This window comes from Helicoverpa armigera, chromosome 9, assembly GCF_030705265.1.
Source record: "Helicoverpa armigera isolate CAAS_96S chromosome 9, ASM3070526v1, whole genome shotgun sequence".
NCBI lineage: Eukaryota > Metazoa > Arthropoda > Insecta > Lepidoptera > Noctuidae > Helicoverpa > Helicoverpa armigera.
In genome coordinates this window covers 6,614,038-6,632,408 of record NC_087128.1, presented here as the reverse complement: position 1 = coordinate 6,632,408, position 18,371 = coordinate 6,614,038, and the positions used below count along the sequence as shown (strand labels likewise).

At 35.8% G+C, this 18,371-nt stretch overlaps 1 protein-coding gene across 1 annotated transcript in view; it reads left to right on the top strand.

The window, feature by feature from the left end:
* Positions 1–1,558: 1,558 nt before the first annotated feature.
* Positions 1,559–18,371, top strand: part of LOC110370027 (uncharacterized) — a 99,937-nt gene continuing 83,124 nt past the window's right edge. The window contains exon 1 of the mRNA XM_049839294.2: positions 1,559–1,894. The gene's annotated coding sequence lies outside the window, so the exon portion shown is untranslated. The remainder of the gene's footprint in view (positions 1,895–18,371) is intronic.

The window sequence follows — 18,371 nt, the reverse complement described above, 5'->3', positions numbered from 1 at the left end:
TAACCAACTACACTCGACCATCTGAAAACGTACAATATTTTATCATCTATCGGGTTGCACGTTGTGTAGGCATTACCTACTAATATTTAAATAGAATTTTAAGAATAATTACTAACGTGTTCCTCGAATTATGACGTCAATGAGCTTCAAAACTTCCCCAAAGAAGAGGAAAATGCATTTTAGAGACGAAAAATATCTAAAATAAATGAGTGTAGCCGCGCGTTGATGTCTAATATATGGGTCACGAGAAATGCGCTACAAAATCATAGCATGCTCAATGATTACGCTCGGTACTGTTACGAGTGCCACACAAAAATGATTTAAACATGAAATTATCGTAACAGCACCAACTAGCTCATCAGATAAAACTACTACGGTTATCCTATAATTTAAGAATTATATTTTACGACTTTACGTTGTAATATTTTGCCACAGACATCGTTATAAGAGGTAAATTGTTTTATAATATAAATATAGCAATCATGGTTCGCTTGTTTTGTGTTTAATTGAAAAGAAGCTCCTGCCTCACAATTAGCTGGCGATGGCCATCAACTTCATAACTAGTTGGTAGGTACATAGAGTTATAGGGCTAACACTGAACTAAACTTTTTTTTACTGTTGTGATTTTTCTTTGGATCACAGACTGAGTGTAAAATTAATTTACTAAATAAGGATGTACTACATACATCATATGATTGCAGTAATCCACGCAAAAGTGAAAACAGCCGGCAGGCACCGAGCCGCGATCTGCACTTCATGTTTTTGTTTTAATGTAATGACATATTACAGACGCTTACGTTATTTTGTATTCAATTTTGCTTTTATCGAGTGCCTTTGAATAACATCACCAGAGGCGTATTCTCCGGACAATCGAATTGTACAGCCATTACTGCGATTGTGTTTTTCAATGGACCTATAAAAATAGATGTAATTGGTGATGAGAAAAAAACGAAGATCGCTTATTGAGCCCCGCGCCGCGCGCCGCCGTCGCGAGGATGTTAATAGCCACACAGAAGCCACGCTTTTTATATCCCATAGATAGCCCTGGCAGGAATGTGTGCCGTGATTGAATTTGTACACATTTTACTCAAAGCCGCTAAGGGCCCCGTACTGTGTGGAGTTAATGGTCTGAGGTGAACTGCTTTATGATTATTGGAATCACATAATGAAAAACTTATGATCATCATAGATTGATAGTAAGGCTCTTATTCCGAAAGAAAAGATTGAGTTCTTTCAATAAACTGAATTCGAATTGCATACAGAAAGCTCTGGAAATTAAGTCAAAATCGTTACTATGCCCTTGTATTCTAATCGTCGACCTTTCTGGCGGAGGGCTACATGGGTGCCTGTGTCTTTTTGCAATAGTGGGCGAACGGGTTTGGTGCTCGCTTTATCGCCCTTGCAGCTTTAGTATACGGTGTAGATAGAGCAGGGCTGCAAAAGCTCGGCCACTGGGAACGCGTTCCGGAGTAAGGTTGCAGCGGCGCGGGGCGGGCGAGGGGCGCGGGGCGCGGGGCGCGGGGCGCGGGGCGGGGGAGCCGCGCAACCTGCGCGCCCGCCGCAGCCTGCGACTTCGCGTTCAGTCATTGTCCGACCAACATCTCGGTCGTACGTTGTAACATCGACCGGCGTTGTCGCTACTTCATTAGTCGTACGAGTGCCCGTTAAACGAACGGTTAACTCCGACCCTTGGAGTGTAGGTGTAGTGCTAAGTGATGGTGTGTTTTTAGCTGTACAACATAAAAGTGTATCGCTAATAAGTATTGCTGTCTCTGCTGTGTGGCGAGTTCCACGGAGTTGCCTAACGGCTGTGCGCCTGCGAGGGAAGGCATCGCTTCACCGGGAGGAATGAGCCCCGTACACCACAGCTCCCGCACTCACCGATGATCTCAAGGTTGGTCTCATCTCCCGGACACTCACACGGCGCCGGCGCATCCTGCACTGTCGCAAGCATTTCGCACGACTCGGCTCGACCCCGCGACCGCTCGCATTCTACACTCTACTCTGATCTCATTCCAATAACTTAACATTCATTTTAGCGCGCTCGAGTTCACCTCTGTGAAACGTTCACTTGCCTACTTCAGCTATATTGTTCATAGTTTATATAATTAACTAGGAACTCACTGGTCTTTTTTCCCCTCATTAAAATGTTAAAGACTAACTGGCCAGAATAACTTTTCTTTGATAAATAACTAAAATGCTAACAATGTTAAATGCAACATTTATCAATAACACAACTCAATTTGAAACATACTAAATCAGCGATAACTAGGTATTCTCCTAAATAACAAATTCGAGTCCGCAAAACTTGTTATATTTTCCTCAAAGTCGAAGGAATTCGATGTAAATGTCTTCACAACTCGTTCTAGGAACAGCCGTAACGACGACTAAGTACTCATTAATATTTAAATGACATGCTGAGGGATCATAAAAGCTTTTAAAAAGGGGTTGTTATGTAAAAGCATTCTGCATCGGAACTTATTGGTGACGGCAACGATTGCAAAACGAGATAGTTTCACTGCAATACGCGTTATTGCTCTTACGTGGACACTATGTACAACTGCACAGGGCTACCAAACTCGCAAAATTCACAAGAAAAATGGAGTCTTATAAGAAAAGAATGTGATGAGCATTTATTTACGTTTAGTGTTGTCATCATCCATCCCTTTTATAAAAACATCCTAAATTAAAACTTCTTCTACATACTGTTTTATGGCTAACCCTATTACATATTAAATGTATATTTAGGCGGATTTTTTGTTACTATTATAAGGACAAGCTTAACTGTGTCCTAAGAAAGCAAGTAAAACAGCAATACCTAGATAGTGAAAATCAGATTGCCACATGAGCGTGTATTGGCAAGCGTTAGAGGCCTCGGAATGAAGTGATGTCAATAATGATCCTTAACAAAAGGACTTAAGATTCATAATGACTCATGGAAAAACCCATCAGAAATCTATTCACTTTAAATCTATTTCATGACATGTAAATTTTCCTACATGGTGCGTAAGCATGCTTTTAAGGAAATTTTATGAATGCATACATGCAATAATCGGAATTCACGATAAACTGTAGGTCCCGGCTATCATTTGAACATCTTTGGCAGTCGTTAAGTATAGTCAGAAGCCAGAGAGCCTGCCAAGCCGACCAGTACTTACCAAGGGTTGCCCGGGTGACGAGGTTGTGGAGGTCAGATAGGCAGTCGCTCCTTATAAAATACTGGTACTCAGCTGCATTCGGTTAGACTAGCTTTCCCAACTATGTTTGATTGAAGGCTAGATAAGGATATGCAATAACCGTTTTACATTTTTATAATTTAACTTTTAATCAAGCATGAACTCTAAGAAAACCTGCGTCCAGCTTTAAGCCAACTTTGTTAAGCGGAGAAAATTGTATGTAATAAACAAGAAAATGACAATTTTCCTTGAACGGACGGGGAGATCAATGGCCGGAGTCTGTACGACAATGAGTCTGTGTACGACACTGGGACAGTAAATAGGTTGGTAATTATGATGATGACAAGAAATTGGAACTGGGTGAGTCACCAGGGGCAACACCCTAATAACGAAATATCGCAAAAATATATCTCTAAACAGCTGTGAGGTGCAGTTACTTTGTGTTGGTGGTGTATGGTCAAGTTGAAGCATTACTTCTATAGCGGCTAAGAAATCAATTACTCTACAGAATAAATTGATTGATTGATGGCTAAGCCTCTATTAAAGTTCGCTTTGTACCGGTATTATGTAAAGATACCACTTTCTTTTATATTGAACTTGTAACCACTGGCAGTGAAAGTCCTGTCAAGAAGAGCTTGCAAGAGTTTTTGCGCGGTGACCTGACGAGCTCACAAAAACAGAACCATTTTGTATAATTGCTATTATTTAATGCGATATAAAATGTATGAAGCAATGATCTTGTATATGTTATTAATACGTAACAATTAGTATAAATCACCATTTTGAATTGATATTTGCATTATAAATCACTGTTTTACGTAGCAAGCGAGCCCTAAGTAAGATTGCCTTGTAGGGACTGTCGAGCTGTTTTCATTCTACACAGCATCCGGTACCGCCGCATTACGGTGATGCAATCGATTGATATAATACCAAACTGGATTACTACGACTACTTAGCCCACTATGTTTTAATTAGAAAAACCCGGTTTAAGCCAGCTAAGTAAAATACGACATAATTTTCTATACCAATTACTATATTAATTATTTTTTATGTATGTTCTTGTGTGGTATTTAAGAAATAAAATATAAAGTTATTGCATATTATAACTTGGATGAGAATACAAATATTTTGTACTAGACTTTGGTGAGATCTGTGTTTTCTTAGGCATGATAAATTGTTTAACCTTATATTTAAATCCACGTGGGAGTCATGATTCGCGTATGTTCAGTTCATGGTTCATTAATTTCAGTTAAAAGATCGTGTCAGGTTCTGCAGCAATTAACGGCCAAAACCGGACTTCCTCTAAAAAGCCTCCACCAGCTAGCAAATATTTGAGTAGTTAAAGTTTTAACAAGTAAGTTCTGAGGCAGGGGTCATTGGTAAGCGATATGTGACTTTCACTAAACGAATTGATCTGGAGTGCATAGACATGCGTGTATTTTTTTATATTTTCTCATATGCTAACTTTAACTAGCCAATAAGAAATTAGATTTGGCAATTAAATCTGTGTGACACAAATGACGTGATCGCTGTGGTCGTCAGCCTTGGTCATAGCTTACCATATATGAATATTTAAACAACAATGCAACGTTTTAGGTAGGTACGTTTTCTCTTCTTTACGTCGCCATTGCCTATTCAGTTATTGTACATGACATGTTTGGAAACGATTACTTATGTGAGGACATTTTTTGCATTGTTCCGAGACAACTATAGACTCAAGAGTGTACAGTTGCCATGGGGATGGATATACTTAAATAGACTAGGCTGGCTTGCGTGCAAACTTCTTTATAACTTTTTTGCAGCTTCACGCCAATACATGCTGGCTTTAATTGGTTGGTTCGAATTCGAACTACGAGTCTACTCGCACAAATCTATAACGAACTCCTTAGATACATGTTCTTGCCATTGCTACACGGTTTGCGGCCAATTATTTGGTTCCTTCCTTTAATTTAACTATTGTTTCACACTCAGGTCCAATCATCTACAAGGTTATCGTGAATCGTTCTTCATCACATCACATCTTGTAAAAAATTGTAATAACGATCAGTAACCAAACATGGTAAATGAGTCGGTATGAGGAGTATATAGAATCATAAAACATCTTATACGCTGCAAAAGTTGAAAATGATCGAAAGTTGTTAATCTGGATGTTTACATGCGTTTTTGCTTACTGCTCGTGCTGTGCTTATGCTGCTTTCTTTTTTACTTATTATTCCAGTAAATACATATAAGATGCAACGTCAAGTATTTCGCTTGTCTGCAATAAAGTTAAGTTCTCACTTCAACCGAAATCTGAATTGTTTTGAGACAAAGTCGTGATTACACAATTTAACAATTTAGAAGAATAAATTAGTAATAAACGTCTAATTAGTTGCTCAGATGTATGAGACAATAACTAGTGTTACAAGTCAATGCTAAAGTCGTTATTATAAAAATAAAACTACTGAAGCAACTGGTAGCGCTATCGCAGTTTCCATTTATTCTGATTAGTGGCGTAATCACCAACCAATTAATTTTGCTACTAATGCACATTTATCTTGGAAATAAAAAAGTAGGTATTACTTTGGCTTTTAAATACATATTTAGTATCAAGAATTTAATCACAATCGTGAACTTAATTTAAGACATTTGTTTGATGAACCTCACTCGTTTTGCCTATACGGCAAAGTTGTAGTAAACTTTGGATTACAAAAAAGGCGTTTTGATGAATAATTATTTTATCTGTAGATAATAGATCGGATGACTCATGTTTTCATAGCCATGTAAGTTTGTAAAATGGCCGAAGAGAGTCGAGACAAATAGAGGACCTCATGTGGCCATTACAGGAGATGGATGATCAATTATCATACAAATACATTTATATACAAAACCTACGGCTGAAAGTTATTGAAAACTAAGTGTAAGCGATGAGTAACAAATCTGGGTTTATATCTATTTAAATTCTCATAAGAAGTAGGCAGCAAGTACACAAAGCAATTAAGTATAATGTCTACAGTACAGTGAGAAAAACAGTAGCCAGTTAGGTACTTGGCTAATAAAAATAATTAAATTCATAATGGTTGCAGTTCATTAGCCCTCGGCCTATTGCATGAATTACTCGCGTGGGTTATTGTTGAGAAGGATAGTGAGAACAGCAACAAAGGCCCAGCACGAGTAGACGAGGTTGCACCCGAGCGTAGCGCCTCCTTCAAGGCCCCTTTGTTCTTAATGCAATATGTTCCCACCGAGCGGTAATTGTAATCAGCAGCAGATCAAGACGTTTTTTATTCCACGTTTCGAAATAGATACCACTTATTTTGCTATGTTAGTTGTATTGTTAATCCGTTAATCTTGTCTAGTAAATAGGTACCAAGCATTTTTTAAACGTTCTCAATAATAACATCGAATCCTAACATAATTTCAACAATTCCTTAAATTTTTTGCTAGATAACTGGATATTTTTTACACAGAAGACGCACGCAAACGTATTTTTATTACTTGATTATTTGTAGTTATGCTAGCGTAGTTAATGTTATCATATTCGGTTAGAAAACGATCATAATTCTATAATTAGTGTTCAGGTAACTTCCCTGTCTGAAAGTGAAATAAGTACGATATATTTGCACAACTGAACTATATAAACAATATTAATATAAATAACGAGGTCGTTACTCAGTCCTTAATTTAATTATTCATACGATTTCGTAAGAATAAAGAACAAAGTTACGAAAAACATTGAGGGTTAACAATACCTGTGTCTTAATGATTGAATAATGTTATTCGATAGAGAGCTGCGTCGGTATTGTACGCAGCAGGTGGGGCGCCGCATTAGATGCGCGGGCGCAGTGCGCACCTGTCGCCGTTCGCCGCCCCTGGTCGCCCGAGCGGCGACATTGGCCCGTTATGTCATTCCGTAATACAACTATAATGTACGGTCCTAAGTCATCCCATATTCTCACGCAACAACACATCAATATCCCATTGCCTGTGAGAAACTGTGTATGTACCAGCCCATTAACTTAGTACGTACCTACCACATCGGCTGAGAATTCTTTCTTCATGCATTCCTGCTATCTTTGACATCTGCATTGCATTAAGTGTGCAATATTTTATGATTGTTTTGTTTTCTCTTACATTATACAGCAACGTTTAATTCTAAGCGTATCTCTGTGTGGCATATTTAGGTATATGAACGATGTTTTTTTTTGTTTTTTAAAGTCATTATTTTGATGAGTGTAGATGCAGGTGGCACCAATACCATGGGCATTTTATATTAATTATGCTATTAAAAAAGCAGCACATTTAAGAAAATCGCCTTATTGATATTATTTGAAACTTAATATTTCTGATCTAGATACACAAAAATTTTGGATTCGAGTTTTTCGAGGACCAAAGGTGTGCAAAATGCGTATTATGTATTAAAAATATAATTTTGATTACACTGGTTTCTCACTGGTACAATCAATTACACTCTAGTCATATTCTGTTCTACGTTGATCAATCCATAAAACAGACAAAGTTATTGTTTACCTAATATAACTATTATAATAAGCACCGATAGACAGATTATAAGCTTTTTTCCATCTTTTTTTCCATCTTTTGTCTTCTCGTTTCGTATAAGATAAAGTCTTTCAATGCTAGGTACTTATACAACTTTTACGACCTCAAATGTGAGTGCTCTATATTTTACGAAAGGAACTGATCAAGAGCCCTTTGACGAGTGTTCAGTTCGGTTATCGAGCCTTTTTCTAGTCAAAATCCATTATTTTTCTAGTCATTAATCGGTACATTACTTAGGATACCTCATTACAATAAAATGTATCTGTTCTACCTGATGAACAGTTTTGCCCAAATCGTTTAGCTGTTGGGAATGTTTGACTAAGACCACAAGAACATTATTTATATATACATATAGGCACTAATGAGTAGACGGACCAGAACATAATACCTGTAAAAATAGAAGTATAGGTACGTAAGAAAATAATATCGAAAATCATTGTAATTGGTTTTAAGGCCAGAGCAAGGGCATATGAAAGGAAAGAGATTTGATAACTGCGCCATTTGCCATTTGTTATAACTTTGCGAATGTTTTAGTTAATATATTTTGTGACAACATTTTATTAGGGTGATCTACGTAAAATAAGCTCAAATAAAACAGGAGATGGGTGCTTATACTGTAGTGGCGTTTCCTCGACATTGTCTTCTCTATACTCAAACCATGTGCCATTGTTTTGTAGTTTTTTTCTGACCTATACCAGATTCATACTTACATAATTCGTGTTTAGTTATCTTCGAATTGCCTACGACTTATCTAATTTCCCATTATGGTTCCCATCATCAGTGACTGAGTTGGTGCCATAAAACATCTCGAAAGTACCTGCATAATAATTTTAAATAATCATCATCCTGAATTTATTAAATTTCATTTGACGTCGGCGCAGCATTTCCTCTCCTGTCATACTTTTCTATCTGCCGTCATGTCGCTAGTAATATTATTTCTAGCCATATAAACGGCAATCTATTCATCATGTTTTGTTCTTCCTCTTTCATTACATCCATCGACGTTTATGCCCAGTATCTCCTTCACCACATGATTCTCAGTCTTCGGCATCACATGCCCATACCGTGACAGCCGGTTTTCACATTGTTTTTTGGTTACCCGTGTCACCTTCAAACCTCGTCTCTAAACATTACTTTGCTATTTGTTCGTGTAACACCAATAATAACAAAATAAAAAGCTTTTTATAACTTTGGTAAAGGAGGAGTTTCTATATTATATTCTCCAGGAGTTATTATTTATCTTGATGTAGACGTTATATCTTCATTGTTCTTGGCAGTTACCAATGTTACAGCTGATACGGGGCTAGCTTGTGCAAACATTATAATAAATTATGTAAATGATAACAATGTAATGATAGGTACTTTGCTAACTAGCTACTGAATGTCTGAATCATCAATAATCGCTGTATATATTAATATGTTAGAAGACTTATGAAAATTATTTTTAACGTGTAGGTATGCCGTCAATGCCGTTATAAGATAATCGTAGCCATTTCCGTATACGTACTTAAGTTATAATCTTATTGAATTTGTATTTATTATTTTACCAGAATATAACATAACAATCCTGAAATAAGAACACGATTTGTACTTACAAATTTCAAAATAATAAACTTGGCGACCACGACCAAAGTACTTTTGTTATAAACATAGGTATATAAACACTTAAACATTCTATTCCTGTTTACTGGTAGTTATTATATAAATAAAATCTAAGCGAAGTGCTGTCTCATGTTGGATTAATTCAACAAGAAACAACTTCAAGATGTGGAGTGTGGTCTGCGGTACAACGCGGCGCTCGAAGCGGTCGCTCCACTTGTCCGTCCCTCGGGCTCCGTCACCGAGCCTCGTTTAGTATTCCTGACGCGTAACGCATCGCGCGCCGGTCGCCGCCCGCCGCCGTCCGCCGTCACCGGAACTTGGTCTCTGCCTAACCGCTCTTTCTCCTTTAATAGATGCTATCGATACATGTAGTGCCATCACGTCTAATAACGTCGCCGCAATGACCAATCGAGCATCTAGTGCAGTCATTGAAGCATTATTGCTACGATTTTTTTTACTGTGAACCGATTTGCATGAAATTTTGGAATTAGGTTCATCTTACCCTTAACTTCAAAAGTGAATATGATTTGAACTCCGCCACCCCCCCTGGGGGTGGTTGACACCCCTTCTTTGGGGTGAATATTTTTTTTGCAAAATAACCTCGGATATCGATAGAAGACCTAATTTTAAGCTAAAGTTGTCTTTAAAGTTTTAAAAAAAATCCAATACTTTCCAAGTTATTGGCAATTGAAAATTCGCAATTTTTTCACGTTTTTCATCGGTTTTTTGCAAATATCTCCAAAAATATAGGTTTTATCGAAAATTTATAAAGAACAAAATTGTAGCAGGTAAAACAACGAACAATTTGTTTTTTTATAAAAGGTCCTAAGTGCAATATTAAGCTAGATATTAAAGATCAAAGCCGTTTTTTATTTTGTCTGAAATTTAATCGTTGTGGTCAATGCCATTTAGCGGCGAGTAGATGCATTTTATACATTCTAATACAAATGGGTTTTGTAGTGCTTGAAATAAGCTTTAAGATGAGCACTATTAAAAGTCTTTTGCACGTAAAATAAGTGAGCTGTATTGCAAATAAGGGGAGCATCTTATATTTTTTCTTTTAAATCAATGGGTTTCATAAGTGCCATTTCCACCAAAATTAAAATTAATCGTATTCCGCCTAGGATTAACTTTATTATGAAGAGTTTGATAGATAGTATCAGTTTGGCTGCTTCAGGACAGATATTTTTCAAAAAAGTCACGATTAACGAAAAGAACAAAATTTCAAATTAAAGAAAAACCCACTTGTTTTTCATAATATCTCAAAAATTACGGCAGATACGTATAAAAGTGTAGTGATAAAAAAATTAGGTATTTTTCTGACAAACAATTTGGTTTATTTGTTTTTTCTGTCGAACAAAAATTGACGGAGATATGATTGTTTAAAGAGCGCGTGGCAGCGCAATCACAGCCTCTCTTAAGCCCTTTAACCCTTCACCGTTTTAGAAAAAAGTTCTTTACTATATATTGCAATGATGGATGTTGTAGCTCTCTTAATTACTTTTACAGTGGTTTTTTTATAAATTGTGATGGCATGAAAATTGAAGGAGTTACGGTCCAAAAACTTGTCATATTTTTTTCTACTTAGTAACTGAAAACTTCGGAGTGTCAATATGTGAAAGTAGGCAGTATAATAAAGAATCACAACTATTGTAATGTGTATATATGTCACCGGAAAATAATAAAACTGGTAAATTGATCAACTTACTAAAATAATACATGGCATAAACTACGTCGATTAAATTTCAGACAAAATAAAAAACGGCTTTGATCTTTAATATCTAGCTTAATATTGCACTTAGGACCTTTTATAAAAAAACAAATTGTTCGTTGTTTTACCTGCTACAATTTTGTTCTTTATAAATTTTCGATAAAACCTATATTTTTGGAGATATTTGCAAAAAACCGATGAAAAACGTGAAAAAATTGCCAATTTTCAATTGCCAATAACTTGAAAAGTATAGGATTTTTTTTAAAACTTTAAAGACAACTTTAGCTTAAAATTAGGTCTTCTATCGATATCCGAGGTTATTTTGCAAAAAAAATATTCACCCCAAAGAAGGGGTGTCAACCACCCCCAGGGGGGGTGGCGGAGTTCAAATCATATTCACTTTTGAAGTTAAGGGTAAGATGAACCTAATTCCAAAATTTCATGCAAATCGGTTCACAGTAAAAAAATTCGGAGGTTAGACCGTATTTTTCGCTTCAATGACTGCACTAATCTTTGTGTACCAATAAGAGAGGAAAATTAAATATCTTAAAAGTCTTAATCCATAACGATAATATTAAAATAGCGAAAAATTGTATGTTGGTTTCTTATTCAGGCAGAAATTATGATGAAACTTGGGAATAATAAAACGAATGAATAAAAATCTGAATAATATTTAGGCTACTTTTATATCCGGTTGCAGAATGTTCCTAGTTCTTTAATTGGATGCTTCTAAAAAGGATGTACCTATTCAAAATAAACTGAAAGAAATAAGCAAACAGAAGGAAATAAGAAAATAAGCAAAACAATTCAATTTTCGGAGTAGCGACACGCTACATTTAACCCGAGTGTTAGTTTTGGCGACACAATGCCAAATATTTACATTTCTGGTCTGACCCGGATCCGGGTTGTCAACTGTTCTCCGAATCTATATAAAAATTATTACTAGACTAACAAGCCAGTGAGTAAATAGACTGGTATATCGAATATGCTAAATACATGCCTCTATGAGTAACGAATAATGAGTGACGTGAATGTGGGGCCAATAACAATGTACCTACCTATTATATACTTAGATACAATTCCGCTAGTGCTGTTGAGACAGATGGATTGTACCGCTAGTGTTACTACTGGTACCGTTCGCAATGATACGCGCGCGATCCAATCGATTATTATCGATAATACCAATGCAATTTTGTGCTGAGCTATCAAGATCTAAGCAGAGCACATTCACTGCAACTTGGCGTGGTTGTGTTGCTCTTACAAGGTGGCGCTTGTACATACTCGCGCGTTTCATCTGCAATTCTGCACGAACGTTCTTGATCACGTCTCTGTAAGTAAGGATGATTGCTTAGGGTTCAAAGAACACTTATGTTTTTGACCTTCCTTTTATGACTTACGTAGAACATAATTATTTCAATTAAAACAGGTAAAAAAGCTTACTTGAATTATTTATTCTTATACATAGTTTTTACACTCCAAGTTAAATCATACTTGTGGTTTATTATTCATTTCGAAATTCATAATAACTCTAGATACATTCTGTTTATGGTCTTATTAATTTTTGTTGAAACTGTTACGTCACTCGAATTGTTTTATTGAACAAAAACCCAAATGGAGAGTGGAGTAATGTAAACTCATTGGCCGCAATTTAGTCGAGAAAGTACGAATACTTACTTAATTACTGGGAAATAATATAATGGTGGCGTGAATTCTGTGAGAAACGGAACACAGGCATCTCAGCCATGTATCATCTTAGATACCTTAGTTAAAGTACCGTGAGTCATTTCTGGGAAAATCTCAATAGCAGAATCACTCAACTGAAATTGTATGTGGAACAAAAAAACGATCAGGTTTTGAATTAAACATCAATTCTTATAATGTATTGGGTTTTTATATTGATTAAAGGTAAAATTATTAAGGTATTGTAATAGACATCGAGTTTTTCAATCATCTTAAAATAACTAGGTATTCCGTTCTCAGACGGACTGGTGTATATGTACTATTAAATCTAAAAGAAATACTCCACAAAATATGAACATTCTGTTTATAACATGAACCTACAATAAATAACTTGGGCAGTGGGTAGGTGCTTTACTGAAATAGCTCGTAGATAACGGTTAAGCGTTTACAGTAGGTTGACATTCAGTTCAGTATTGAGGGACAAAGTTGGCAAGTAACATCTGGAATCAGATAAAGAATTGTTTGTGAGGAGAGAAACTGCGTCAGGCATTGTTCGTTGTCAGCCCACTTTCAGTACGAGTGAAGTACGCAGCGAGCGCCACGTGAAAGTGAATGGCGCAAGCGAGCCCGCGCGCGCTCGCGGACGCATTTTACACCCGATTTGATACCACATTCGTACACGCGAACCCACGGCGGCTAACAACTCCGTTCATGACGTAAGGCTTAACATACGCCTATGGCGTCGAACGTGGTAACGATATTGGTTAACTACTTGTTTCACTTTCGTTAACAATGGTAACAAGGACTGATAAATAAATTCACATAGAAACGGATAGGAACATTCTTTATTCTAAACAACACGCACTAAAACCTTGCTTCAAAAGAATCCATGTAGTCATATTGGTCCTTGTCTTACATGTCACAACTTAGTCAGTCTCATAAAAACAGCCTGTAAAGTTATACTTGAACACAGACTATTAAAATGCATCGGTTACATCACCATTGCTTATCGTTAAACTAAAAGGACACCTACATAGAGTAGAATTGCATAATTGCAAGTACATATACTGGTTTTAGGGTTACCTACCGATGCGCAAAATAGGTAGAGTAACCTTTTTTCATTTTATTTAACCATTTGACTTGTTACTGTGGAAGAAAATTAATGAACTATTTGTAGTTATTATCACCATTAACTGTTTAGCGTTTTCCGAAATATATGGGGATCGGATTCGACTCTCGGTTTTAAAGATCAAAAATATGAAATGTCCTCTGTTCGACTGGAATTATCAACGAGTTCTGAATGCAATATTCTTGCAGCCATTCATGTTTGTAGTATCCACATTTTCTTTGTGTACATCCAGATAAAAGTAAATTGTAATATAAATAAACCTTATAATTCTCATAAAGCTATCGAAAGACTGAATTTCTATATTATTTTCTCAAAATGACTGCAAACTGTAAATAATATATTTTCTAACGCATCTTAAATACATCGCTATAAGTTAATGTTTTTATATCTTAGTGTTTGAGAGTTCAAGGATATTCAAATTAAAGATGACATCATGGTATTTTAAAAGTATTACAGATTTCAATTTAAAATAATATTATGCGAATGCATTTACTAAGAAATACATTATATACCTATCTGTTACCGGCAATCTGTGGGATAAAATGATTAAATATTTTTTGAAATTAATTTGCTTCTAATGTTTGGTTTATTTTGGTAAAAAATCGCGATTGTACATACCTCTCAAACGATGAAATAACAATGATCTAACACCTGTGGATTTTCCTATAACTACATTTTACTTCATGTGTGCGTTTGTCACGAGTAGTTTAAGATGTCAAGGGTAACGATATTTGAAAACAACATTAGGTATAGTATTTCAGTGCGTCTGGCCTTTAGTATATAGTAATCATTTGTAAGTAATTTGTGACACCATCCAACTAACCTTGTCATAATTCCTTTTGTTTAGGTACGCAGATACCCTTGTCGTTAACCAATCGTATAATAAGCTTTATGATAATTTAATAATACTTTAACAATAGCGTCTATACGAATTTATATTTATTGCATTAGCTAATCTTAATAAAGCATTCTGTAATATAATATAAGATGCATAAATGTAATGAAAACTATTGTAAATAGGTAATATGTTGCGCTGAGCAATCAATTTTATGTTTTTAGGCATTAAGTAAAAAGGACTATAATATTACTGGCCACAGCTTTTTATACCTGGGGCCCGATTCTCCTAATTTTACTCAAGCGGCATACGATTCACGTTCGACTCGATTCGACTGAGATCCAATCCCGACTCGATTACGATTGAAGCGTATGTGGCATTCCGCTATTTTTTCTTTGAGATAAACGTTTTTATCCTTTTCTGTCATTCAATAATGAATCATTTTGTCTGCAAATGATTTATGATTGCAATATGATTGTATGTAGAGCAAACTGCCGTATAGAACAAAATCACCAAAATAGCAGACCAATCGCACACCAATCAAATGTCAATCGAATACGATTGGTCTTTTATTAGTAGCAGAATGCCCGATATGGTTAAAACTGCTATTGCGATTCGATTTCTATTCGATTTTGACATTATTAACTTAGGAGAATCGGGCCCCTGCTTAGATTAACGATCGTACATGGAATAACTAATTTAATTATCTACATTTTGCATGTTTTTCTTCATTATCGATTGCTTGAATGAATGTTTTAAAAGCCAACGAAGTTCGCAGCTCTACGAAGCGTTTACTTAGCGGTAATATCAAGGTATCGCCTACTTAAAGCCTACGTAATTAAGAAGCATTACCACCTACTCTGAATATAGGTACATCCGCTACTTAGTATCTGACTTCACGTACTTTACTGCTATATGTCTGTACTTTTTGTCACTTAACAAGAATACTTCGTTTACCACTCACCGATGACGATATCATGACGTTAACACATATTCAGTTCGTGCCTAAAGCGTTCACTTTCAAAGTAGAATTGATTGTTTTTATCACAAAGTACAAAATGTAATGCGCATGTAAACGACGGGTGCAGCGGCTGTGACAACTAGCACAACGACATTTGCGGTGAGCTCTGCGCTTAGGTGAAGTGCAAACGCACTCGTAAATCAGCATGCAACCAGTTAAACACGCAAAATCATTGTCCCTAACCCCAATTTATTCATATTGAATACAATGTATTGACTGAACTAGGTACTTTAAGTTTGTCAGTGCAGTTTGAACTAGGTAAACGACAATATGCCGCTCACACAGTTATATGACCTCGTGCAGCAGCCTTCGCCTTTGTCGTGGGTGTAATTATAAACGAAAACTTACGCTAATGGTCACACAGACTCAATTCTTCTTGTTATATTATTTGAAGCTATTTTTACTCTTTTAATTACAATCTGAGATAAACATTCTGGACACCGGGATAAATCTTTAAGGGTTACAAACTAACATTCGTATTATGGCTAAGTCAACCTTAGCCACCATAAAAATAATAAGGTGAAAGTTGATAGGTACATGTATTTTACAACTGCGTTAACCTCCAAAAACAAAGATACAACATGTTATTGAGGTTCTAGCCTTTTGTTTAACCCTTAAATTGGCAGCGTACTCCACCAAAGACATTAACTTTTTTAAAATTTATTGAGGTACTAATTTTAAAAATAATACAATTTATTATTATTTTTGGCTTGCAATTATTGTATATTTTGTTAGAAAAAATATTTGAATGTGGTTCCATTGAAAAATAGCTGTCAAATTCAAAATGTTTTTGGAGCTGTCTGGCGTATCTGCGTCACGGGTAAGTTTTGTGTGTTTTTCTACATTTTTTTGGATGGGACTTGTGGTTATTTGTTTTTAAATTGCATAGGAACATTATAAATGATATCAATCATTCGTAATTTTGCGTGTAAATAATGTAATCGCAATTTTATAACTTCATAACTTTGTATGTACTCCCTGAATACCGTTGCCAAGTACATAGTGAAGTCCACAACATAAACTTTGGTATACACGAAGTACATTGCCTATTACTTAGACATGCAAACTACCCTTGTTTTATTGGTTTTTATGTAAAATGACTTCAGTTGTGTCGTGAATTGTATGTCATACAGCATGTTCTTTTTTATTTTTAGCATTGCTTGAACCTGACACGACCTGATTTAGCAGATATGCTTATATCTTTGTACAAGAGCCGACGTCTTGAAAGGGGTCCAGTACATGGTGGTATTTGGGTAGGTGAAGGAGAAATAATTCAGAAACTTACAGCTGAACGGCCGGTGGACAATATCAGAAAATGCTGTCGGACATTTTCCAGAAATAGCGGATAAGCAATCACGCTGTAGGTTTTGCAAAGATAGAAGAACTAAAGTTTTTTGCGTGAAATGCAATATGCTTCTGTGTTTTATGGCAGGAGAAAGTAACAAAAGAAATTGCTTCCGCTAATCTCACACGCAATAAATGCATATTATGTAGTTTGATAAGAATTATGATTAATAAAGGGAAGATTTTATTAAAATGTGTTTTATTCATATTTTGGCAACGTACTCCACGTAGTACGAACAGAAGAACCCCTATAGTTGGCAATGTACTCCCCGGAGTACATAGATTTTCGCGAAAACTGTAATAGGTAGATTTTTTTTTCGATTTTTTTCAGTCATCTGTCATCGTAATAAACAAAGAAATAACAAAAAAATATTATTTTTTTGTAATAAATTGATTTGCCAATTTAAGGGTTAAAAAGTGTGATTTTAATAACCGTATTTACGTCACGTCAGTATGAAATAAAACAGCACTAAACTTGTCAACATCGAGTGCGTTTTCTTGCAAACAGGTTTATTGAGTTGAGTGTCGAACATTGAAACGGTTAACGTGAATGACGATTTGTTGTCAGCTGAAACGTGTAAAGTAAATAATCTTTTATAAACGACTTGGAAAAATTAGGAGGTTCGCCTGGTAAATAGAATTGCGTAGTTAAAGCACAATCTTATCAGATGTGAGAAATCGTGATTATAGTTATGGTTCGGTTATCGTTATATTGAAATGGTGCAAACCACTCTAGCCTTCTGGTAGGATATGGTAAATGCTCCTTTTGTTTAATAATATAAGATCCACATGTATCCGTATTCGCAAAAATGAATGAGTTTTGTAATATAATAATTTATGTGATAGCCTAGCCTCACAGACTAATCCACCAAAGAGAATGTAATCTACTTCGTTTTAATACTGACCAGCGCAACGAAAGCTACGAAAAAAAAAATGGTATCCAATACCATTTCAAGAAAAAAAAAACAAAATACGCTCGGCAGGAATAACATTTTGCAGATAGTACACGTACGTATTGAGTGAAATCTTTCTACCTTTTATTTCGTACTGAAATTCGGAAGATAGCTATACCTTGCCAGATTGACAGAAAATAAAAAAAAATAATTTCGAGTCCATAACATACCTATATCCGGAAAATTCTGACTGCCGAGTACCTATTTTGTTAAATTTCAATCCTGCTGACAAACAAATCGCAGTTTTTGAGTTTTGTAGCTATATTTGTCACTGTAGCATTGACATATACTAAGCTCGATGCACTATGCACTGTAGCGAACTTCACTGTCATCGTCTGTTACCTTCTCTGTATGAAACAAGGATAGAAACCCGTGCCGGGT